At 34.5% G+C, this 25421-nt stretch overlaps 3 non-coding genes across 3 annotated transcripts; all 3 read right to left on the bottom strand.

Annotated features, from left to right (window-relative positions):
* Positions 1-871: 871 nt before the first annotated feature.
* TRNAN-AUU (transfer RNA asparagine (anticodon AUU)) lies at positions 872-945 on the bottom strand. The gene has a single exon. It is a non-coding gene; the product is annotated as a tRNA-Asn (tRNA).
* A 5769-nt stretch (positions 946-6714) lies between these two features.
* TRNAN-AUU (transfer RNA asparagine (anticodon AUU)) lies at positions 6715-6788 on the bottom strand. The gene has a single exon. It is a non-coding gene; the product is annotated as a tRNA-Asn (tRNA).
* A 4606-nt stretch (positions 6789-11394) lies between these two features.
* On the bottom strand, positions 11395-11468 carry TRNAN-AUU (transfer RNA asparagine (anticodon AUU)). Its single transcript has one exon. It is a non-coding gene; the product is annotated as a tRNA-Asn (tRNA).
* Positions 11469-25421: the final 13953 nt, after the last annotated feature.

The following is a 25421-nucleotide window of genomic DNA, read 5'->3' as shown; positions in this document are numbered from 1 at the left end:
CCAGAGGTAGGCAGATTGAAACTATCCTCTGCTATATGCATTTTTTTTTGTTAATTAAAGTAATCCAAAACTGGGATTGATATTTTGTCTCTTTTATTTTTACTTAAAGTACAATAACTTTTACCATTTTAATTTGTTTTAATAGTATATTGACAGTATTGTTTTCTTTCAAAAATCCACTTCATTTTCTTTACCCTATTATTAAAATGGTAATTGACAAAAACAAACTACATTGTCACCAGAAGAGCAATACAAAATGTACAAGTGATATATTAAAATCATCTTTCCAGCTTGAATTTCAATGATGCATTGGGTCAACAAATTTGTGAGAAACATCTTCACCCTTAAATAAAGATTTTCTTAATTCCTTACCTGTGTGCTAATTAGATATCACCTTGTTTTCATATTAAACAGACTTCCACATGAGAAAGCAGCAAGGATGCAGTGGCGTTAATGTTTCCTGGTGTCAACTTGTATTATTTCAGTAGACATTGAAATGAGGATGCATCTTGCTGCCTTTCCAATGAAGCAAGTTTAATTTAGTAATAGGTGAAAAACCATCCTTACAAAGGTGTTAATCAGAGACTTGGCTTTGTGGACACTTTTCAGAGAACAAATTTGTTAGCATAAAAATAAAGCCAGAAAATGAAGAGCTGTTTAATCACTCGATTGGATTTTTCTGCCAGCATATTTTTTTTCTCTGCAACCCACTGCTAAATTGTGCTTCCTAGCTGTTTTTTTATAAAATCACTGAATCAAATCTAACTCTGATTACATCAGAGAAGGCCATGTACCCTACACCATAAGAGGGGGTTTGAAATTTTGACTTGTCTACTTAAATATCACCAAAATCTGATCACAAGTTTAATTAGGTCCCTGGGTGGGATTGAACCACCAACCTTTCGGTTAATAGCCGAACACACTAACCGATTGCGCCACAGAGACACTTTGCAAAAAGTGCCTACTGACAAAGGCTAATAAGCATACATCTAGAACGTTTCCTAGAAAAACATTAAAAAATCAATAATCTGGAGAGTTTTTGTAAGATGTTTCTTCCATCAACTAACGAATAAACACATTGGTACTTTCCCATGATGAGTGAGTGCTTCAGGATCTCTTGCACTTACATGTGCAGCAGAGTACTGCAATGGAAGCATGCTGGACCCATAACCCAGAGGTAGGCAGATTGAAACTATCCTTTGCTATATGCATTTTTTTTGTTAATTTAAGTAATCAAAACTGGGATTGATATTTTTGCTCTTTTATTTTTACTTAAAGTACAATAACTTTTACCATTTTAATTTGTTTTAATAGTATATTGACAGTATAGTTTTCTTTCAAAAATCCACTTAATTTTCTTTACCCTGTTATTAAAATGGTAATTGACAAAAAAAACTACATTGTCACCAGAAGAGCAATACAAAATGTACAAGTGATATATTAAAATCATCTTTCCAGCTTGAATTTCAATGATGCATTGGGGCAACAATTTTGTGAGAAACATCTTCACCCTTAAATAAAGATTTTCGTAATTCCTTACCTGTGTGCTAATTAGATATCACCTTGTTTTCACATTAAACAGACTTCCACATGAGAAAGCAGCAAGGATGCAGTGGCGTTAATGTTTCCTGGTGTCAACCTGTATTATTTCAGTAGACATTGAAATGAGGATGCATCTTGCTGCCTTTCCAATGAAGCAAGTTTAATTTAGTAATAGGTGAAAAACCATCCCTACAAAGGTGTTAATCAGAGACTTGGCTTTGTGGACACTTTTCAGAGAACAAATTTGTTAGCATAAAAATAAAGCAAGAAAATTAAGAGCTGTTAAATCAAGCAATTTGATTTTTTTGCAAGCATATTTCTTTTTCTCTGCAACCCACTGCTAAATTGTGCTTCCTAGATGTTTTTATAAAATCACTGAATCAAATCTAACTCTGATTACATCAGAGAAGGCCAGGTACCCTACACAATAAGAGGGGGTTTGAAATTTTGACTTGTCTACTTAAATATCACCAAAATCTGATAACAAGGTCAATTACGTCCCTGGGTGGGATTGAACCACCAACCTTTTGGTTAATAGCCATACACACTAACTGATTGCGCCACAGAGACACTTTGCAAAAGTACATACTGACAAAGGCTAATAAGCATTCATCTAAAACGTTTCCTAGAAAAACTTAATAAAGTCAATAATCTGGAGAGTTTTTGTAAGATGTTTCTTCTATCAACCAACGAAGAAACACATTGGTACTTTCCCATGATGAGTGAGTGCTTCAGGATCTCTTGCACTTACATGTGCAGCAGAGTACAGCAATGGAAGCATGCTGGGCCCATAACCCAGAGGTAGGCAGATTGAAACTATCCTCTGCTATATGCATTTTTTTGTTTGTTAATTAAAGTATTCCAAAACTGGGATTGATATTTTGGCTCTTTTATTTTTACTTAAAGTACAATAACTTTTACCATTTTAATTTGTTTTAATAGTATATTGACAGTTTTGTTTTCTTTCAAAAATCCACTTCATTTTCTTTACCCTATTATTAAAATGGTAATTGACAAAAACAAACTACATTGTCACCAGAAGAGCAATACAAAATGTACAAGTGATATATTAAAATCATCTTTCCAGCTTGAATTTCAATGATGCATTGGGGCAACGATTTTGTGAGAAACATCTTCACCCTTAAATAAAGATTTTCTTAATTCCTTACCTGTGTGCTAATTAGATATCACCTTGTTTTCACATTAAACAGACTTCCACATGAGAAAGCAGCAAGGATGCAGTGGCGTTAATGTTTCCTGGTGTCAACCTGTATTATTTCAGTAGACATTGAAATGAGGATGCATCTTGCTGCCTTTCCAATGAAGCAAGTTTAATTTAGTAATAGGTGAAAAACCATCCTTACAAAGGTGTTAATCAGAGACTTGGCTTTGTGGACACTTTTCAGAGAACAAATTTGTTAGCATAAAAATAAAGCCAGAAAATAAAGAGCTGTTTAATCACTCAATTGGATTTTTCTGCCAGCATATTTTTTTTCTCTGCAACCCACTGCTAAATTGTGCTTCCTAGCTTTTTTTTATAAAATCACTGAATCAAATCTAACTCTGATTACATCAGAGAAGGCCAGGTACCCTACACAATAACAGGGAGTATGAAATTTGACTTGTCTACTTAAAGATCACCAAAATCTGATCACAAGGTCAATTACGTCCCTGGGTGGGATTGAACCACTAACCTTTTGGTTAATAGCCGTACACACTAACTGATTGCGCCACAGAGACACTTTGCAAAAGTACATACTGACAAATGCTAATAAGCATTCATCTAAAACGTTTCCTAGAAAAACTTAAAAAAGTCAATAATCTGGAGAGTTTTTGTAAGATGTTTCTTCCATCAACCAACGAAGAAACACATTGGTACTTTCCCATGATGAGTGAGTGCTTCAGGATCTCTTGCACTTACATGTGCAGCAGAGTACAGCAATGGAAGCATGCTGGGCCCATAACCCAGAGGTAGGCAGATTGAAACTATCCTCTGCTATATGCTTTTTTTTTGTTAATTAAAGTAATCCAAAACTGGGATTGATATTTTGGCTCTTTTATTTTTACTTAAAGTACAATAACTTTTACCATTTTAATTTGTTTTAATAGTATATTGACAGTATTGTTTTCTTTCAAAAATCCACTTCATTTTCTTTACCCTATTATTAAAATGGTAATTGACAAAAACAAACTACATTGTCACCAGAAGAGCAATACAAAATGTACAAGTGATATATTAAAATCATCTTTCCAGCTTGAATTTCAATGATGCATTGGGGCAACGATTTTGTGAGAAACATCTTCACCCTTAAATAAAGATTTTCTTAATTCCTTACCTGTGTGATAATTAGATATCACCTTGTTTTCGCATTAAACAGACTTCCACATGAGAAAGCAGCAAGGATGCAGTGGCGTTAATGTTTCCTGGTGTCAACTTGTATTATTTCAGTAGACATTGAAATGAGGATGCATCTTGCTGCCTTTCCAATGAAGCAAGTTTAATTTAGTAATAGGTGAAAAACTATCCTTACAAAGGTGTTAATCAGAGACTTGGCTTTGTGGACACTTTTCAGAGAACAAATTTGTTAGCATAAAAATAAAGCCAGAAAATGAAGAGCTGTTTAATCACTCAATTGGATTTTTCTGCCAGCATATTTTTTATCTCTGCAAACCACTGCTAAATTGTGCTTCCTCGCTGTTTTTATAAAATCAATGAATCAAATCTAACTCTGATTACATCAGAGAAGGCCAGGTACCCTACACCATAAGAGGGGGTTTGAAATTTTGACTTGTCTACTTAAAGATCACCAAAAGCTGATAACAAGATCAATTACATCCCAGGGTGGGATTGAACCACCAACCTTTTAGTTAATAGCCGTACACACTAACTGATTGCGCCACAGAGACACTTTGCGAAAGTGCATACTGACAAAGGCTAATAAGCATTCATCTAAAACGTTTCCTAGAAAAACTTTAAAAAGTCAATAATCTGGAGAGTTTTTGTAAGATGTTTCTTCCATCAACCAACGAAGAAACACATTGGTACTTTCCCATGATGAGTGAGTGCTTCAGGATCTCTTGCACTTACATGTGCAGCAAAGTACAGCAATGGAAGCATGCTGGGTTCATAACCCAGAGGTAGGCAGATTGAAACTATCCTCTGCTGTATGCTTTTTTTTTTTAATTAAAGTAATCCAAAACTGGGATTGATATTTTGGCTCTTTTATTTTTACTTAAAGTACAATAACTTTTACCATTTTAATTTGTTTTAATAGTATATTGACAGTATTGTTTTCTTTCAAAAATCCACTTAATTTTCTTTACCCTATTATTAAAATGGTAATTGACAAAAACAAACTACATTGTCACCAGAAGAGCAATACAAAATGTACAAGTGATATATTAAAATCATCTTTCCAGCTTGAATTTCAATGATGCATTGGGGCAACGATTTTGTGAGAAACATCTTCACCCTTAAATAAAGATTTTCTTAATTCCTTACCTGTGTGCTAATTAGATATCACCTTGTTTTCGCATTAAACAGACTTCCACATGAGAAAGCAGCAAGGATGCAGTGGCGTTAATGTTTCCTGGTGTCAACTTGTATTATTTCAGTAGACATTGAAATGAGGATGCATCTTGCTGCCTTTCCAATGAAGCAAGTTAAATTTAGTAATAGGTGAAAAACCATCCCTACAAAGGTGTTAATCAGAGACTTGGCTTTGTGGACACTTTTCAGAGAACAAATTTGTTAGCATAAAAATAAAGCCAGAAAATGAAGAGCTGTTTAATCACTCAATTGGATTTTTTTTGCCAGCATATTTTTTTTCTCTGCAACCCACTGCTAAATTGTGCTTCCTAGCTGTTTTTTATAAAATCACTGAATCAAATCTAACTCTGATTACATCAGAGAAGGCCAGGTACCCTACACAATAAGAGGGGGTTTGAAATTTTGACTTGTCTACTTAAATATCACCAAAATCTGATCACAAGGTCAATTACATTCCTGGGTGGGATTGAACCACCAACCTTTTGGTTAATAGCCTTACACACTAACCAATTGCACCACAGAGACACTTTGCAAAAAGTACATACTGACAAAGGCTAATAAGCATTCATCAAGAACGTTTCCTAGAAAAACTTTAAAAAGTCAATAATCTGGAGAGTTTTTGTAAGATGTTTCTTCCATCAACCAATGAAGAAACACATTGGTACTTTCCCATGATGAGTGAGTGCTTCAGGATCTCTTGCACTTACATGTGCAGCAGAGTACTGCAATGGAAGCATGCTGGACCCATAACCCAGAGATAGGTAGATTGAAACTATCCTCTGCTATATGCATTTTTTTTTGTTAATTAAAGTAATCCAAAACTGGGATTGATATTTTGTCTCTTTTATTTTTACTAAAAGTACAATAACTTTTACCATTTTAATTTGTTTTAATAGTATATTGACAGTATTGTTTTCTTTCAAAAATCCACTTCATTTTCTTTACCCTATTATTAAAATGGTAATTGACAAAAACAAACTACATTGTCACCAGAAGAGCAATACAAAATGTACAAGTGATATATTAAAATCATCTTTCCAGCTTGAATTTCAATGATGCATTGGGGCAACGATTTTGGGAGAAACATCTTCACCCTTAAATAAAGATTTTCTTAATTCCTTACCTGTGTGATAATTAGATATCACCTTGTTTTCACATTAAACAGACTTCCACATGAGAAAGCAGCAAGGATGCAGTGGCGTTAATGTTTCCTGGTGTCAACCTGTATTATTTCAGTAGACATTGAAATGAGGATGCATCTTGCTGCCTTTCCAATGAAGCAAGTTTAATTTAGTAATAGGTGAAAAACCATCCCTACAACGGTGTTAATCAGAGACTTGGCTTTGTGGACACTTTTCAGAGAACAAATTTGTTAGCATAAAAATAAAGCCAGAAAATGAAGAGCTGTTTAATCACTCAGTTGGATTTTTTTTGCCAGCATATTTTTTTTCTCTGCAACCCACTGCTAAATTGTGCTTCCTAGCTGTTTTTTATAAAATCACTGAATCAAATCTAACTCTGATTACATCAGAGAAGGCCATGTACCCTACACCATAAGAGGGGGTTTGAAATTTTGACTTGTCTACTTAAATATCACCAAAATCTGATCAGAAGTTTAATTAGGTCCCTGGGTGGGATTGAACCACCAACCTTTCGGTTAATAGCCGAACACACTAACCGATTGCGCCACAGAGACACTTTGCAAAAAGTGCCTACTGACAAAGGCTAATAAGCATACATCTAGAACGTTTCCTAGAAAAACATTAAAAAAGTCAATAATCTGGAGAGTTTTTGTAAGATGTTTCTTCCATCAACTAACGAATAAACACATTGGTACTTTCCCATGATGAGTGAGTGCTTCAGGATCTCTTGCACTTACATGTGCAGCAGAGTACTGCAATGGAAGCATGCTGGACCCATAACCCAGAGGTAGGCAGATTGAAACTATCCTTTGCTATATGCATTTTTTTTGTTAATTTAAGTAATCAAAACTGGGATTGATATTTTTGCTCTTTTATTTTTACTTAAAGTACAATAACTTTTACCATTTTAATTTGTTTTAATAGTATATTGACAGTATAGTTTTCTTTCAAAAATCCACTTAATTTTCTTTACCCTGTTATTAAAATGGTAATTGACAAAAAAAACTACATTGTCACCAGAAGAGCAATACAAAATGTACAAGTGATATATTAAAATCATCTTTCCAGCTTGAATTTCAATGATGCATTGGGGCAACAATTTTGTGAGAAACATCTTCACCCTTAAATAAAGATTTTCGTAATTCCTTACCTGTGTGCTAATTAGATATCACCTTGTTTTCACATTAAACAGACTTCCACATGAGAAAGCAGCAAGGATGCAGTGGCGTTAATGTTTCCTGGTGTCAACCTGTATTATTTCAGTAGACATTGAAATGAGGATGCATCTTGCTGCCTTTCCAATGAAGCAAGTTTAATTTAGTAATAGGTGAAAAACCATCCCTACAAAGGTGTTAATCAGAGACTTGGCTTTGTGGACACTTTTCAGAGAACAAATTTGTTAGCATAAAAATAAAGCAAGAAAATTAAGAGCTGTTAAATCAAGCAATTTGATTTTTTTGCAAGCATATTTCTTTTTCTCTGCAACCCACTGCTAAATTGTGCTTCCTAGATGTTTTTATAAAATCACTGAATCAAATCTAACTCTGATTACATCAGAGAAGGCCAGGTACCCTACACAATAAGAGGGGGTTTGAAATTTTGACTTGTCTACTTAAATATCACCAAAATCTGATAACAAGGTCAATTACGTCCCTGGGTGGGATTGAACCACCAACCTTTTGGTTAATAGCCATACACACTAACTGATTGCGCCACAGAGACACTTTGCAAAAGTACATACTGACAAAGGCTAATAAGCATTCATCTAAAACGTTTCCTAGAAAAACTTAATAAAGTCAATAATCTGGAGAGTTTTTGTAAGATGTTTCTTCTATCAACCAACGAAGAAACACATTGGTACTTTCCCATGATGAGTGAGTGCTTCAGGATCTCTTGCACTTACATGTGCAGCAGAGTACAGCAATGGAAGCATGCTGGGCCCATAACCCAGAGGTAGGCAGATTGAAACTATCCTCTGCTATATGCATTTTTTTGTTTGTTAATTAAAGTATTCCAAAACTGGGATTGATATTTTGGCTCTTTTATTTTTACTTAAAGTACAATAACTTTTACCATTTTAATTTGTTTTAATAGTATATTGACAGTTTTGTTTTCTTTCAAAAATCCACTTCATTTTCTTTACCCTATTATTAAAATGGTAATTGACAAAAACAAACTACATTGTCACCAGAAGAGCAATACAAAATGTACAAGTGATATATTAAAATCATCTTTCCAGCTTGAATTTCAATGATGCATTGGGGCAACGATTTTGTGAGAAACATCTTCACCCTTAAATAAAGATTTTCTTAATTCCTTACCTGTGTGCTAATTAGATATCACCTTGTTTTCACATTAAACAGACTTCCACATGAGAAAGCAGCAAGGATGCAGTGGCGTTAATGTTTCCTGGTGTCAACTTGTATTATTTCAGTAGACATTGAAATGAGGATGCATCTTGCTGCCTTTCCAATGAAGCAAGTTTAATTTAGTAATAGGTGAAAAACCATCCCTACAAAGGTGTTAATCAGAGACTTTGCTTTGTGGACACTTTTCAGAGAACAAATTTGTTAGCATAAAAATAAAGCCAGAAAATGAAGAGCTGTTTAATCACTCAATTGGATTTTTCTGCCAGCATATTTCTTTTTCTCTACAACCCACTGCTAAATTGTGCTTCCTAGATGTTTTTATAAAATCACTGAATCAAATCTAACTCTGATTACATCAGAGAAGGCCAGGTACCCTACACCATAACAGGGGGTTTGAAATTTTGACTTGTCTACTTAAAGATCACCAAAATCTGATAACAAGGTCAATTACGTACCTGGGTGGGATTGAACCACCAACCTTTTGGTTAATAGCCGTACACACTAACTGATTGCGCCACAGAGACACATTGCAGAAGTATATACTGACAAGGGCTAATAAGCATTCATCTAAAACGTTTCCTAGAAAAACTTTAAAAAGTTAATAATCTGGAGAGTTTTTGTAAGATGTTTCTTCCATCAACCAACGAAGAAACACATTGGTACTTTCCCATGATGAGTGAGTGCTTCAGGATCTCTTGCACTTACATGTGCAGCAGAGTACAGCAATGGAAGCATGCTGGGCCCATAACCCAGAGGTAGGCAGATTGAAACTATCCTCTGCTATATGCTTTTTTTTTGTTAATTAAAGTAATCCAAAACTGGGATTGATATTTTGGCTCTTTTATTTTTACTTAAAGTACAATAACTTTTACCATTTTAATTTGTTTTAATAGTATATTGACAGTATTGTTTTCTTTCAAAAATCCACTTCATTTTCTTTACCCTATTATTAAAATGGTAATTGACAAAAACAAACTACATTGTCACCAGAAGAGCAATACAAAATGTACAAGTGATATATTAAAATCATCTTTCCAGCTTGAATTTCAATGATGCATTGGGGCAACGATTTTGTGAGAAACATCTTCACCCTTAAATAAAGATTTTCTTAATTCCTTACCTGTGTGCTAATTAGATATCACCTTGTTTTCGCATTAAACAGACTTCCACATGAGAAAGCAGCAAGGATGCAGTGGCGTTAATGTTTCCTGGTGTCAACTTGTATTATTTCAGTAGACATTGAAATGAGGATGCATCTTGCTGCCTTTCCAATGAAGCAAGTTTAATTTAGTAATAGGTGAAAAACCATCCCTACAAAGGTGTTAATCAGAGACTTGGCTTTGTGGACACTTTTCAGAGAACAAATTTGTTAGCATAAAAATAAAGCCAGAAAATGAAGAGCTGTTTAATCACTCAATTGGATTTTTTTTGCCAGCATATTTTTTTTCTCTGCAACCCACTGCTAAATTGTGCTTCCTAGCTGTTTTTTATAAAATCACTGAATCAAATCTAACTCTGATTACATCAGAGAAGGCCAGGTACCCTACACAATAAGAGGGGGTTTGAAATTTTGACTTGTCTACTTAAATATCACCAAAATCTGATCACAAGGTCAATTACGTTCCTGGGTGGGATTGAACCACAAACCTTTTGGTTAATAGCCTTACACACTAACCAATTGCACCACAGAGACACTTTGCAAAAAGTACATACTGACAAAGGCTAATAAGCATTCATCAAGAACGTTTCCTAGAAAAACTTTAAAAAGTCAATAATCTGGAGAGTTTTTGTAAGATGTTTCTTCCATCAACCAATGAAGAAACACATTGGTACTTTCCCATGATGAGTGAGTGCTTCAGGATCTCTTGCACTTACATGTGCAGCAGAGTACTGCAATGGAAGCATGCTGGGCCCATAACCCAGAGATAGGTAGATTGAAACTATCCTCTGCTATATGCATTTTTTTTTTGTTAATTAAAGTAATCCAAAACTGGGATTGATATTTTGTCTCTTTTATTTTTACTTAAAGTACAATAACTTTTACCATTTTAATTTGTTTTAATAGTATATTGACAGTATTGTTTTCTTTCAAAAATCCACTTCATTTTCTTTACCCTATTATTAAAATGGTAATTGACAAAAACAAACTACATTGTCACCAGAAGAGCAATACAAAATGTACAAGTGATATATTAAAATCATCTTTCCAGCTTGAATTTCAATGATGCATTGGGGCAACGATTTTGTGAGAAACATCTTCACCCTTAAATAAAGATTTTCTTAATTCCTTACCTGTGTGATAATTAGATATCACCTTGTTTTCACATTAAACAGACTTCCACATGAGAAAGCAGCAAGGATGCAGTGGCGTTAATGTTTCCTGGTGTCAACCTGTATTATTTCAGTAGACATTGAAATGAGGATGCATCTTGCTGCCTTTCCAATGAAGCAAGTTTAATTTAGTAATAGGTGAAAAACCATCCCTACAACGGTGTTAATCAGAGACTTGGCTTTGTGGACACTTTTCAGAGAACAAATTTGTTAGCATAAAAATAAAGCCAGAAAATGAAGAGCTGTTTAATCACTCAATTGGATTTTTTTTGCTAGCATATTTTTTTTCTCTGCAACCCACTGCTAAATTGTGCTTCCTAGCTGTTTTTTATAAAATCACTGAATCAAATCTAGCTCTGATTACATCAGAGAAGGCCATGTACCCTACACCATAAGAGGGGGTTTGAAATTTTGACTTGTCTACTTAAATATCACCAAAATCTGATCACAAGTTTAATAAGGTCCCTGGGTGGGATTGAACCACCAACCTTTCGGTTAATAGCCGAACACACTAACCGATTGCGCCACAGAGACACTTTGCAAAAAGTGCCTACTGACAAAGGCTAATAAGCATACATCTAGAACGTTTCCTAGAAAAACATTAAAAAATCAATAATCTGGAGAGTTTTTGTAAGATGTTTCTTCCATCAACTAACGAATAAACACATTGGTACTTTCCCATGATGAGTGAGTGCTTCAGGATCTCTTGCACTTACATGTGCAGCAGAGTACTGCAATGGAAGCATGCTGGACCCATAACCCAGAGGTAGGCAGATTGAAACTATCCTTTGCTATATGCATTTTTTTTGTTAATTTAAGTAATCAAAACTGGGATTGATATTTTTGCTCTTTTATTTTTACTTAAAGTACAATAACTTTTACCATTTTAATTTGTTTTAATAGTATATTGACAGTATAGTTTTCTTTCAAAAATCCACTTAATTTTCTTTACCCTGTTATTAAAATGGTAATTGACAAAAAAAACTACATTGTCACCAGAAGAGCAATACAAAATGTACAAGTGATATATTAAAATCATCTTTCCAGCTTGAATTTCAATGATGCATTGGGGCAACAATTTTGTGAGAAACATCTTCACCCTTAAATAAAGATTTTCGTAATTCCTTACCTGTGTGCTAATTAGATATCACCTTGTTTTCACATTAAACAGACTTCCACATGAGAAAGCAGCAAGGATGCAGTGGCGTTAATGTTTCCTGGTGTCAACCTGTATTATTTCAGTAGACATTGAAATGAGGATGCATCTTGCTGCCTTTCCAATGAAGCAAGTTTAATTTAGTAATAGGTGAAAAACCATCCCTACAAAGGTGTTAATCAGAGACTTGGCTTTGTGGACACTTTTCAGAGAACAAATTTGTTAGCATAAAAATAAAGCAAGAAAATTAAGAGCTGTTAAATCAAGCAATTTGATTTTTTTGCAAGCATATTTCTTTTTCTCTGCAACCCACTGCTAAATTGTGCTTCCTAGATGTTTTTATAAAATCACTGAATCAAATCTAACTCTGATTACATCAGAGAAGGCCAGGTACCCTACACAATAAGAGGGGGTGTGAAATTTTGACTTGTCTACTTAAATATCACCAAAATCTGATAACAAGGTCAATTACGTCCCTGGGTGGGATTGAACCACCAACCTTTTGGTTAATAGCCATACACACTAACTGATTGCGCCACAGAGACACTTTGCAAAACTACATACTGACAAAGGCTAATAAGCATTCATCTAAAACGTTTCCTAGAAAAACTTAATAAAGTCAATAATCTGGAGAGTTTTTGTAAGATGTTTCTTCTATCAACCAACGAAGAAACACATTGGTACTTTCCCATGATGAGTGAGTGCTTCAGGATCTCTTGCACTTACATGTGCAGCAGAGTACAGCAATGGAAGCATGCTGGGCCCATAACCCAGAGGTAGGCAGATTGAAACTATCCTCTGCTATATGCATTTTTTTGTTTGTTAATTAAAGTATTCCAAAACTGGGATTGATATTTTGGCTCTTTTATTTTTACTTAAAGTACAATAACTTTTACCATTTTAATTTGTTTTAATAGTATATTGACAGTTTTGTTTTCTTTCAAAAATCCACTTCATTTTCTTTACCCTATTATTAAAATGGTAATTGACAAAAACAAACTACATTGTCACCAGAAGAGCAATACAAAATGTACAAGTGATATATTAAAATCATCTTTCCAGCTTGAATTTCAATGATGCATTGGGGCAACGATTTTGTGAGAAACATCTTCACCCTTAAATAAAGATTTTCTTAATTCCTTACCTGTGTGCTAATTAGATATCACCTTGTTTTCACATTAAACAGACTTCCACATGAGAAAGCAGCAAGTATGCAGTGGCGTTAATGTTTCCTGGTGTCAACCTGTATTATTTCAGTAGACATTGAAATGAGGATGCATCTTGCTGCCTTTCCAATGAAGCAAGTTTAATTTAGTAATAGGTGAAAAACCATCCTTACAAAGGTGTTAATCAGAGACTTGGCTTTGTGGACACTTTTCAGAGAACAAATTTGTTAGCATAAAAATAAAGCCAGAAAATAAAGAGCTGTTTAATCACTCAATTGGATTTTTCTGCCAGCATATTTTTTTTCTCTGCAACCCACTGCTAAATTGTGCTTCCTAGCTTTTTTTTATAAAATCACTGAATCAAATCTAACTCTGATTACATCAGAGAAGGCCAGGTACCCTACACAATAACAGGGAGTATGAAATTTGACTTGTCTACTTAAAGATCACCAAAATCTGATCACAAGGTCAATTACGTCCCTGGGTGGGATTGAACCACTAACCTTTTGGTTAATAACCGTACACACTAACTGATTGCGCCACAGAGACACTTTGCAAAAGTACATACTGACAAATGCTAATAAGCATTCATCTAAAACGTTTCCTAGAAAAACTTAAAAAAGTCAATAATCTGGAGAGTTTTTGTAAGATGTTTCTTCTATCAACCAACGAAGAAACACATTGGTACTTTCCCATGATGAGTGAGTGCTTCAGGATCTCTTGCACTTACATGTGCAGCAGAGTACAGCAATGGAAGCATGCTGGGCCCATAAACCAGAGGTAGGCAGATTGAAACTATCCTCTGCTATATGCATTTTTTTTTGTTAATTAAAGTAATCCAAAACTGGGATTGATATTTTGGCTCTTTTATTTTTACTTAAAGTACAATAACTCTTACCATTTTAATTTGTTTTAATAGTATATTGACAGTATTGTTTTCTTTCAAAAATCCACTTCATTTTCTTTACCCTATTATTAAAATGGTAATTGACAAAAACAAACTACATTGTCACCAGAAGAGCAATACAAAATGTACAAGTGATATATTAAAATCATCTTTCCAGCTTGAATTTCAATGATGCATTGGGGCAACGATTTTGTGAGAAACATCTTCACCCTTAAATAAAGATTTTCTTAATTCCTTACCTGTGTGCTAATTAGATATCACCTTGTTTTCACATTAAACAGACTTCCACATGAGAAAGCAGCAAGGATGCAGTGGCGTTAATGTTTCCTGGTGTCAACTTGTATTATTTCAGTAGACATTGAAATGAGGATGCATCTTGCTGCCTTTCCAATGAAGCAAGTTTAATTTAGTAATAGGTGAAAAACCATCCCTACAAAGGTGTTAATCAGAGACTTTGCTTTGTGGACACTTTTCAGAGAACAAATTTGTTAGCATAAAAATAAAGCCAGAAAATGAAGAGCTGTTTAATCACTCAATTGGATTTTTCTGCCAGCATATTTCTTTTTCTCTACAACCCACTGCTAAATTGTGCTTCCTAGCTGTTTTTATAAATCACTGAATCAAATCTAACTCTGATTACATCAGAGAAGGCCAGGTACCCTACACCATAACAGGGGGTTTGAAATTTTGACTTGTCTACTTAAAGATCACCAAAATCTGATAACAAGGTCAATTACGTACCTGGGTGGGATTGAACCACCAACCTTTTGGTTAATAGCTGTACACACTAACTGATTGCGCCACAGAGACACATTGCAAAATTATATACTGACAAGGGCTAATAAGCATTCATCTAAAACGTTTCCTAGAAAAACTTTAAAAAGTTAATAATCTGGAGAGTTTTTGTAAGATGTTTCTTCCATCAACCAACGAAGAAACACATTGGTACTTTCCCATGATGAGTGAGTGCTTCAGGATCTCTTGCACTTACATGTGCAGCAGAGTACAGCAATGGAAGCATGCTGGGCCCATAACCCAGAGGTAGGCAGATTGAAACTATCCTCTGCTATATGCTTTTTTTTTGTTAATTAAAGTAATCCAAAACTGGGATTGATATTTTGGCTCTTTTATTTTTACTTAAAGTACAATAACTTTTACCATTTTAATTTGTTTTAATAGTATATTGACAGTATTGTTTTCTTTCAAAAATCCACTTAATTTTCTTTACCCTATTATTAAAATGGTAATTGACAAAAACAAACTACATTGTCACCAGAAGAGCAATACAAAATGTACAAGTGATATATTAAAATCATCTTTCCAGCTTGAATTTCAATGATGCATTGGGGCAACGATTTTGTGAGAAACATCTTCACCCTTAAATAAAGATTTTCTTAATTCCTTACCTGTGTGATAATTAGATATCACCTTGTTTTCGCATTAAACAGACTTCCACATGAGAAAGCAGCAAGGATGCAGTGGCGTTAATGTTTCCTGGTGTCAACTTGTATTATTTCAGTAGACATTGAAATGAGGATGCATCTTGCTGCCTTTCCAATGAAGCAAGTTTAATTTAGTAATAGGTGAAAAACCATCCTTACAAAGGTGTTAATCAGAGACTTGGCTTTGTGGACACTTTTCAGAGAACAAATTTGTTAGCATAAAAATAAAGCCAGAAAATGAAGAGCTGTTTAATCACTCAATTGGATTTTTCTGCCAGCATATTTTTTTTCTCTGCAAACCACTGCTAAATTGTGCTTCCTCGCTGTTTTTATAAAATCAATGAATCAAATCTAACTCTGATTACATCAGAGAAGGCCATGTACCCTACACCATAAGAGGGGGTTTGAAATTTTGACTTGTCTACTTAAAGATCACCAAAATCTGATAACAAGATCAATTACATCCCTGGGTGGGATTGAACCACCAACCTTTTAGTTAATAGCCGTACACACTAACTGATTGCGCCACAGAGACACTTTGCGAAAGTGCATACTGACAAAGGCTAATAAGCATTCATCTAAAACGTTTCCTAGAAAAACTTTAAAAAGTCAATAATCTGGAGAGTTTTTGTAAGATGTTTCTTCCATCAACCAACGAAGAAACACATTGGTACTTTCCCATGATGAGTGAGTGCTTCAGGATCTCTTGCACTTACATGTGCAGCAAAGTACAGCAATGGAAGCATGCTGGGCTCATAACCCAGAGGTAGGCAGATTGAAACTATCCTCTGCTGTATGCTTTTTTTTTTAATTAAAGTAATCCAAAACTGGGATTGATATTTTGGCTCTTTTATTTTTACTTAAAGTACAATAACTTTTACCATTTTAATTTGTTTTAATAGTATATTGACAGTATTGTTTTCTTTCAAAAATCCACTTAATTTTCTTTACCCTATTATTAAAATGGTAATTGACAAAAACAAACTACATTGTCACCAGAAGAGCAATACAAAATGTACAAGTGATATATTAAAATCATCTTTCCAGCTTGAATTTCAATGATGCATTGGGGCAACGATTTTGTGAGAAACATCTTCACCCTTAAATAAAGATTTTCTTAATTCCTTACCTGTGTGCTAATTAGATATCACCTTGTTTTCGCATTAAACAGACTTCCACATGAGAAAGCAGCAAGGATGCAGTGGCGTTAATGTTTCCTGGTGTCAACTTGTATTATTTCAGTAGACATTGAAATGAGGATGCATCTTGCTGCCTTTCCAATGAAGCAAGTTTAATTTAGTAATAGGTGAAAAACCATCCCTACAAAGGTGTTAATCAGAGACTTGGCTTTGTGGACACTTTTCAGAGAACAAATTTGTTAGCATAAAAATAAACCAGAAAATGAAGAGCTGTTTAATCACTCAATTGGATTTTTTTGCCAGCATATTTTTTTTCTCTGCAACCAACTGCTAAATTGTGCTTCCTAGCAGTTTTTTATAAAATCACAGAATCAAATCTAACTCTGATTACATCAGAGAAGGCCAGGTACCCTACACAATAAGAGGGGGTTTGAAATTTTGACTTGTCTACTTAAATATCACCAAAATCTGATCACAAGGTCAATTACGTCCCTGGGTGGGATTGAACCACCAACCTTTTGGTTAATAGCCGAACACACTAACCGATTGCGCCACAGAGACACTTTGCAAAAAGTACATACTGACAAAGGCTAATAAGCATACATCTAGAACGTTTCCTAGAAAAACATTAAAAAATCAATAATCTGGAGAGTTTTTGTAAGATGTTTCTTCTATCAACCAACGAATAAACACATTGGTACTTTCCCATGATGAGTGAGTGCTTCAGGATCTCTTGCACTTACATGTGCAGCAGAGTACTGCAATGGAAGCATGCTGGACCCATAACCCAGAGGTAGGCAGATTGAAACTATCCTTTGCTATATGCATTTTTTTTTGTTAATTTAAGTAATCAAAACTGGGATTGATATTTTTGCTCTTTTATTTTTACTTAAAGTACAATAACTTTTACCATTTTAATTTGTTTTAATAGTATATTGACAGTATAGTTTTCTTTCAAAAATCCACTTAATTTTCTTTACCCTATTATTAAAATGGTAATTGACAAAAACAAACTACATTGTCACCAGAAGAGCAATACAAAATGTACAAGTGATATATTAAAATCATCTTTCCAGCTTGAATTTCAATGATGCATTGGGGCAACGATTTTGTGAGAAACATCTTCACCCTTAAATAAAGATTTTCTTAATTCCTTACCTGTGTGCTAATTAGATATCACCTTGTTTTCGCATTAAACAGACTTCCACATGAGAAAGCAGCAAGGATGCAGTGGCGTTAATGTTTCCTGGTGTCAACTTGTATTATTTCAGTAGACATTGAAATGAGGATGCATCTTGCTGCCTTTCCAATGAAGCAAGTTTAATTTAGTAATAGGTGAAAAACCATCCCTACAAAGGTGTTAATCAGAGACTTGGCTTTGTGGACACTTTTCAGAGAACAAATTTGTTAGCATAAAAATAAAGCCAGAAAATGAAGAGCTGTTTAATCACGCAATTTGATTTTTTTGCCAGCATATTTCTTTTTCTCTGCAACCCACTGCTAAATTGTGCTTCCTAGATGTTTTTATAAAATCACTGAATCAAATCTTACTCTGATTACATCTGAGAAGGCCAGGTACCCTACACAATAACAGGGGGTATGAAATTTGACTTGTCTACTTAAAGATCACCAAAATCTGATAACAAGGTCAATTACGTCCCTGGGTGGGATTGAACCACCAACCTTTTGGTTAATAGCCTTACACACTAACCAATTGCACCACAGAGACACTTTGCAAAAGTCCATACTGACAAAGGCTAATAAGCATTCATCTAGAACGTTTCCTAGAAAAACTTTAAAAAGTCAATAATCTGGAGAGTTTTTGTAAGATGTTTCTTCCATCAACCAATGAAGAAACACATTGGTACTTTCCCATGATGAGTGAGTGCTTCAGGATCTCTTGCACTTACATGTGCAGCAGAGTACTGCAATGGAAGCATGCTGGGCCCATAACCCAGAGGTAGGCAGATTGAAACTATCCTTTGCTATATGCATTTTTTTTGTTAATTAAAGTAATCCAAAACTGGGATTGATATTTTGGCTCTTTTATTTTTACTTAAAGTACAATAACTTTTACCATTTTAATTTGTTTTAATAGTATATTGACAGTATTGTTTTCTTTCAAAAATCCACTTAATTTTCTTTACCCTATTATTAAAATGGTAATTGACAAAAACAAACTACATTGTCACCAGAAGAGCAATACAAAATGTACAAGTGATATATTAAAATCATCTTTCCAGCTTGAATTTCAATGATGCATTGGGGCAACGATTTTGTGAGAAACATCTTCACCCTTAAATAAAGATTTTCTTAATTCCTTACCTGTGTGATAATTAGATATCACCTTGTTTTCGCATTAAACAGACTTCCACATGAGAAAGCAGCAAGGATGCAGTGGCGTTAATGTTTCCTGGTGTCAACTTGTATTATTTCAGTAGACATTGAAATGAGGATGCATCTTGCTGCCTTTCCAATGAAGCAAGTTTAATTTAGTAATAGGTGAAAAACCATCCTTACAAAGGTGTTAATCAGAGACTTGGCTTTGTGGACACTTTTCAGAGAACAAATTTGTTAGCATAAAAATAAAGCCAGAAAATGAAGAGCTGTTTAATCACTCAATTGGATTTTTCTGCCAGCATATTTTTTTCTCTGCAAACCACTGCTAAATTGTGCTTCCTCGCTGTTTTTATAAAATCAATGAATCAAATCTAACTCTGATTACATCAGAGAAGGCCAGGTACCCTACACCATAAGAGGGGGTTTGAAATTTTGACTTGTCTACTTAAAGATCACCAAAATCTGATAACAAGATCAATTACATCCCTGGGTGGGATTGAACCACCAACCTTTTAGTTAATAGCCGTACACACTAACTGATTGCGCCACAGAGACACTTTGCGAAAGTGCATAATGACAAAGGCTAATAAGCATTCATCTAAAACGTTTCCTAGAAAAACTTTAAAAAGTCAATAATCTGGAGAGTTTTTGTAAGATGTTTCTTCCATCAACCAACGAAGAAACACATTGGTACTTTCCCATGATGAGTGAGTGCTTCAGGATCTCTTGCACTTACATGTGCAGCAAAGTACAGCAATGGAAGCATGCTGGGCTCATAACCCAGAGGTAGGCAGATTGAAACTATCCTCTGCTGTATGCTTTTTTTTTTTTAATTAAAGTAATCCAAAACTGGGATTGATATTTTGGCTCTTTTATTTTTACTTAAAGTACAATAACTTTTACCATTTTAATTTGTTTTAATAGTATATTGACAGTATTGTTTTCTGTCAAAAATCCACTTAATTTTCTTTACCCTATTATTAAAATGGTAATTGACAAAAACAAACTACATTGTCACCAGAAGAGCAATACAAAATGTACAAGTGATATATTAAAATCATCTTTCCAGCTTGAATTTCAATGATGCATTGGGGCAACGATTTTGTGAGAAACATCTTCACCCTTAAATAAAGATTTTCTTAATTCCTTACCTGTGTGCTAATTAGATATCACCTTGTTTTCACATTAAACAGACTTCCACATGAGAAAGCAGCAAGGATGCAGTGGCGTTAATGTTTCCTGGTTTCAACCTGTATTATTTCAGTAGACATTGAAATGAGGATGCATCTTGCTGCCTTTCCAATGAAGCAAGTTTTATTTAGTAATAGGTGAAAAACCATCCCTACAAAGGTGTTAATCAGAGACTTGGCTTTGTGGACACTTTTCAGAGAACAAATTTGTTAGCATAAAAATAAAGCCAGAAAATGAAGAGCTGTTTAATCACGCAATTTGATTTTTTTGCCAGCATATTTCTTTTTCTCTGCAACCCACTGCTAAATTGTGCTTCCTAGATGTTTTTATAAAATCACTGAATCAAATCTAACTCTGATTACATCTGAGAAGGCCAGGTACCCTACACAATAACAGGGGGTATGAAATTTGACTTGTCTACTTAAAGATCACCAAAATCTGATAACAAGGTCAATTACGTCCCTGGGTGGGATTGAACCACCAACCTTTTGGTTAATAGCCTTACACACTAACCAATTGCACCACAGAGACACTTTGCAAAAGTCCATACTGACAAAGGCTAATTAGCATTCATCTAGAACGTTTCCTAGAAAAACTTTAAAAAGTCAATAATCTGGAGAGTTTTTGTAAGATGTTTCTTCCATCAACCAATGAAGAAACACATTGGTACTTTCCCATGATGAGTGAGTGCTTCAGGATCTCTTGCACTTACATGTGCAGCAGAGTACTGCAATGGAAGCATGCTGGGCCCATAACCCAGAGGTAGGCAGATTGAAACTATCCTTTGCTATATGCATTTTTTTTGTTAATTAAAGTAATCCAAAACTGGGATTGATATTTTGGCTCTTTTATTTTTACTTAAAGTACAATAACTTTTACCATTTTAATTTGTTTTGATAGTATATTGACAGTATTGTTTTCTTTTAAAAATCCACTTAATTTTCTTTACCCTATTATTAAAATTGTAATTGACAAAAACAAACTACATTGTCACCAGAAGAGCAATACAAAATGTACAAGTGATATATTAAAATCATCTTTCCAGCTTGAATTTCAATGATGCATTGGGGCAACGATTTTGTGAGAAACATCTTCACCCTTAAATAAAGATTTTCTTAATTCCTTACCTGTGTGCTAATTAGATATCACCTTGTTTTCACATTAAACAGACTTCCACATGAGAAAGCAGCAAGGATGCAGTGGCGTTAATGTTTCCTGGTGTCAACCTGTATTATTTCAGTAAACATTGAAATGAGGATGCATCTTGCTGCCTTTCCAATGAAGCAAGTTTAATTTAGTAATAGGTGAAAAACCATCCCTACAAAGGTGTTAATCAGAGACTTGGCTTTGTGGACACTTTTCAGAGAACAAATTTGTTAGCATAAAAATAAAGCCAGAAAATGAAGAGCTGTTTAATCACTCAATTGGATTTTTCTGCCAGCATATTTTTTTTCTCTGCAACCCACTGCTAAATTGTGCTTCCTAGCAGTTTTTTATAAAATCACTGAATCAAATCTAACTCTGATTACATCAGAGAAGGCCAGGTACCCTACACAATAAGAGGGGGTTTGAAATTTTGACTTGTCTACTTAAATATCACCAAAATCTGATCACAAGGTCAATTACGTCCCTGGGTGGGATTGAACCACCAACCTTTTGGTTAATAGCCGTACACACTAACCAATTGCGCCACAGAGACACTTTGCAAAAAGTACATACTGACAAAGGCTAATAAGCATACATCTAGAACGTTTCCTAGAAAAACATTAAAAAATCAATAATCTGGAGAGTTTTTGTAAGATGTTTCTTCTATCAACCAACGAATAAACACATTGGTACTTTCCCATGATGAGTGAGTGCTTCAGGATCTCTTGCACTTACATGTGCAGCAGAGTACTGCAATGGAAGCATGCTGGACCCATAACCCAGAGGTAGGCAGATTGAAACTATCCTTTGCTATATGCATTTTTTTTTGTTAATTTAAGTAATCAAAACTGGGATTGATATTTTTGCTCTTTTATTTTTACTTAAAGTACAATAACTTTTACCATTTTAATTTGTTTTAATAGTATATTGACAGTATAGTTTTCTTTCAAAAATCCACTTAATTTTCTTTACCCTATTATTAAAATGGTAATTGACAAAAAAAACTACATTGTCACCAGAAGAGCAATACAAAATGTACAAGTGATATATTAAAATCATCTTTCCAGCTTGAATTTCAATGATGCATTGGGGCAACAATTTTGTGAGAAACATCTTCACCCTTAAATAAAGATTTTCGTAATTCCTTACCTGTGTGCTAATTAGATATCACCTTGTTTTCACATTAAACAGACTTCCACATGAGAAAGCAGCAAGGATGCAGTGGCGTTAATGTTTCCTGGTGTCAACCTGTATTATTTCAGTAGACATTGAAATGAGGATGCATCTTGCTGCCTTTCCAATGAAGCAAGTTTAATTTAGTAATAGGTGAAAAACCATCCCTACAAAGGTGTTAATCAGAGACTTGGCTTTGTGGACACTTTTCAGAGAACAAATTTGTTAGCATAAAAATAAAGCAAGAAAATTAAGAGCTGTTTAATCACTCAATTGGATTTTCTGCCAGCATATTTCTTTTTCTCTGCAAACCACTGCTAAATTGTGCTTCCTAGCTGTTTTTATAAAATCACTGAATCAAATCTAACTCTGATTACATCAGAGAAGGCCAGGTACCCTACACAATAAGAGGGGGTTTGAAATTTTGACTTGTCTTCTTAAATATCACCAAAATCTGATAACAAGGTCAATTACGTCCCTGGGTGGGATTGAACCACCAACCTTTTGGTTAATAGCCGTACACACTAACTGATTGCGCCACAGAGACACTTTGCAAACAGTACATACTGACAAAGGCTAATAAGCATTCATCTAAAACGTTTCCTAGAAAAACTTAATAAAGTCAATAATCTGGAGAGTTTTTGTAAGATGTTTCTTCTATCAACCAACGAAGAAACACATTGGTACTTTCCCATGATGAGTGAGTGCTTCAGGATCTCTTGCACTTACATGTGCAGCAGAGTACAGCAATGGAAGCATGCTGGGCCCATAACCCAGAGGTAGGCAGATTGAAACTATCCTCTGCTATATGCATTTTTTTGTTTGTTAATTAAAGTATTCCAAAACTGGGATTGATATTTTGGCTCTTTTATTTTTACTTTAAGTACAATAACTTTTACCATTTTAATTTGTTTTAATAGTATATTGACAGTATTGTTTTCTTTCAAAAATCCACTTCATTTTCTTTACCCTATTATTAAAATGGTAATTGACAAAAACAAACTACATTGTCACCAGAAGAGCAATACAAAATGTACAAGTGATATATTAAAATCATCTTTCCAGCTTGAATTTCAATGATGCATTGGGGCAACGATTTTGTGAGAAACATCTTCACCCTTAAATAAAGATTTTCTTAATTCCTTACCTGTGTGCTAATTAGATATCACCTTGTTTTCACATTAAACAGACTTCCACATGAGAAAGCAGCAAGGATGCAGTGGCGTTAATGTTTCCTGGTGTCAACCTGTATTATTTCAGTAGACATTGAAATGAGGATGCATCTTGCTGCCTTTCCAATGAAGCAAGTTTAATTTAGTAATAGGTGAAAAACCATCCTTACAAAGGTGTTAATCAGAGACTTGGCTTTGTGGACACTTTTCAGAGAACAAATTTGTTAGCATAAAAATAAAGCCAGAAAATAAAGAGCTGTTTAATCACTCAATTGGATTTTTCTGCCAGCATATTTTTTTTCTCTGCAACCCACTGCTAAATTGTGCTTCCTAGCTTTTTTTATAAAATCACTGAATCAAATCTAACTCTGATAACATCAGAGAAGGCCAGGTACCCTACACAATAACAGGGGGTATGAAATTTGACTTGTCTACTTAAAGATCACCAAAATCTGACCACAAGGTCAATTACGTCCCTGGGTGGGATTGAACCACTAACCTTTTGGTTAATAGCCGTACACACTAACTGATTGCGCCACAGAGACACTTTGCAAAAGTATATACTGACAAATGCTAATAAGCATTCATCTAAAACGTTTCCTAGAAAAACTTAAAAAAGTCAATAATCTGGAGAGTTTTTTTAAGATGTTTCTTCTATCAACCAACGAAGAAACACATTGGTACTTTCCCATGATGAGTGAGTGCTTCAGGATCTCTTGCACGTACGTGTGCAGCAGAGTACAGCAATGGAAGCATGCTGGGCCCATAACCCAGAGGTAGGCAGATTGAAACTATCCTCTGCTATATGCATTTTTTTTTGTTAATTAAAGTAATCCAAAACTGGGATTGATATTTTGGCTCTTTTATTTTTACTTAAAGTACAATAACTCTTACCATTTTAATTTGTTTTAATAGTATATTGACAGTATTGTTTTCTTTCAAAAATCCACTTCATTTTCTTTACCCTATTATTAAAATGGTAATTGACAAAAACAAACTACATTGTCACCAGAAGAGCAATACAAAATGTACAAGTGATATATTAAAATCATCTTTCCAGCTTGAATTTCAATGATGCATTGGGGCAACGATTTTGTGAGAAACATCTTCACCCTTAAATAAAGATTTTCTTAATTCCTTACCTGTGTGCTAATTAGATATCACCTTGTTTTCACATTAAACAGACTTCCACATGAGAAAGCAGCAAGGATGCAGTGGCGTTAATGTTTCCTGGTGTCAACCTGTATTATTTCAGTAGACATTGAAATGAGGATGCATCTTGCTGCCTTTCCAATGAAGCAAGTTTAATTTAGTAATAGGTGAAAAACCATCCCTACAAAGGTGTTAATCAGAGACTTTACTTTGTGGACACTTTTCAGAGAACAAATTTGTTAGCATAAAAATAAAGCCAGAAAATGAAGAGCTGTTTAATCACTCAATTGGATTTTTCTGCCAGCATATTTCTTTTTCTCTACAACCCACTGCTAAATTGTGCTTCCTAGCTGTTTTTATAAATCACTGAATCAAATCTAACTCTGATTACATCAGAGAAGGCCAGGTACCCTACACCATAACAGGGGGTTTGAAATTTTGACTTGTCTACTTAAAGATCACCAAAATCTGATAACAAGGTCAATTACGTACCTGGGTGGGAT

This window comes from Pseudophryne corroboree, unplaced genomic scaffold (genome assembly GCF_028390025.1).
Source record: "Pseudophryne corroboree isolate aPseCor3 unplaced genomic scaffold, aPseCor3.hap2 scaffold_1753, whole genome shotgun sequence".
Lineage (NCBI taxonomy): Eukaryota > Metazoa > Chordata > Amphibia > Anura > Myobatrachidae > Pseudophryne > Pseudophryne corroboree.
This window is presented reverse-complemented; position numbering and strand designations above follow the sequence as displayed.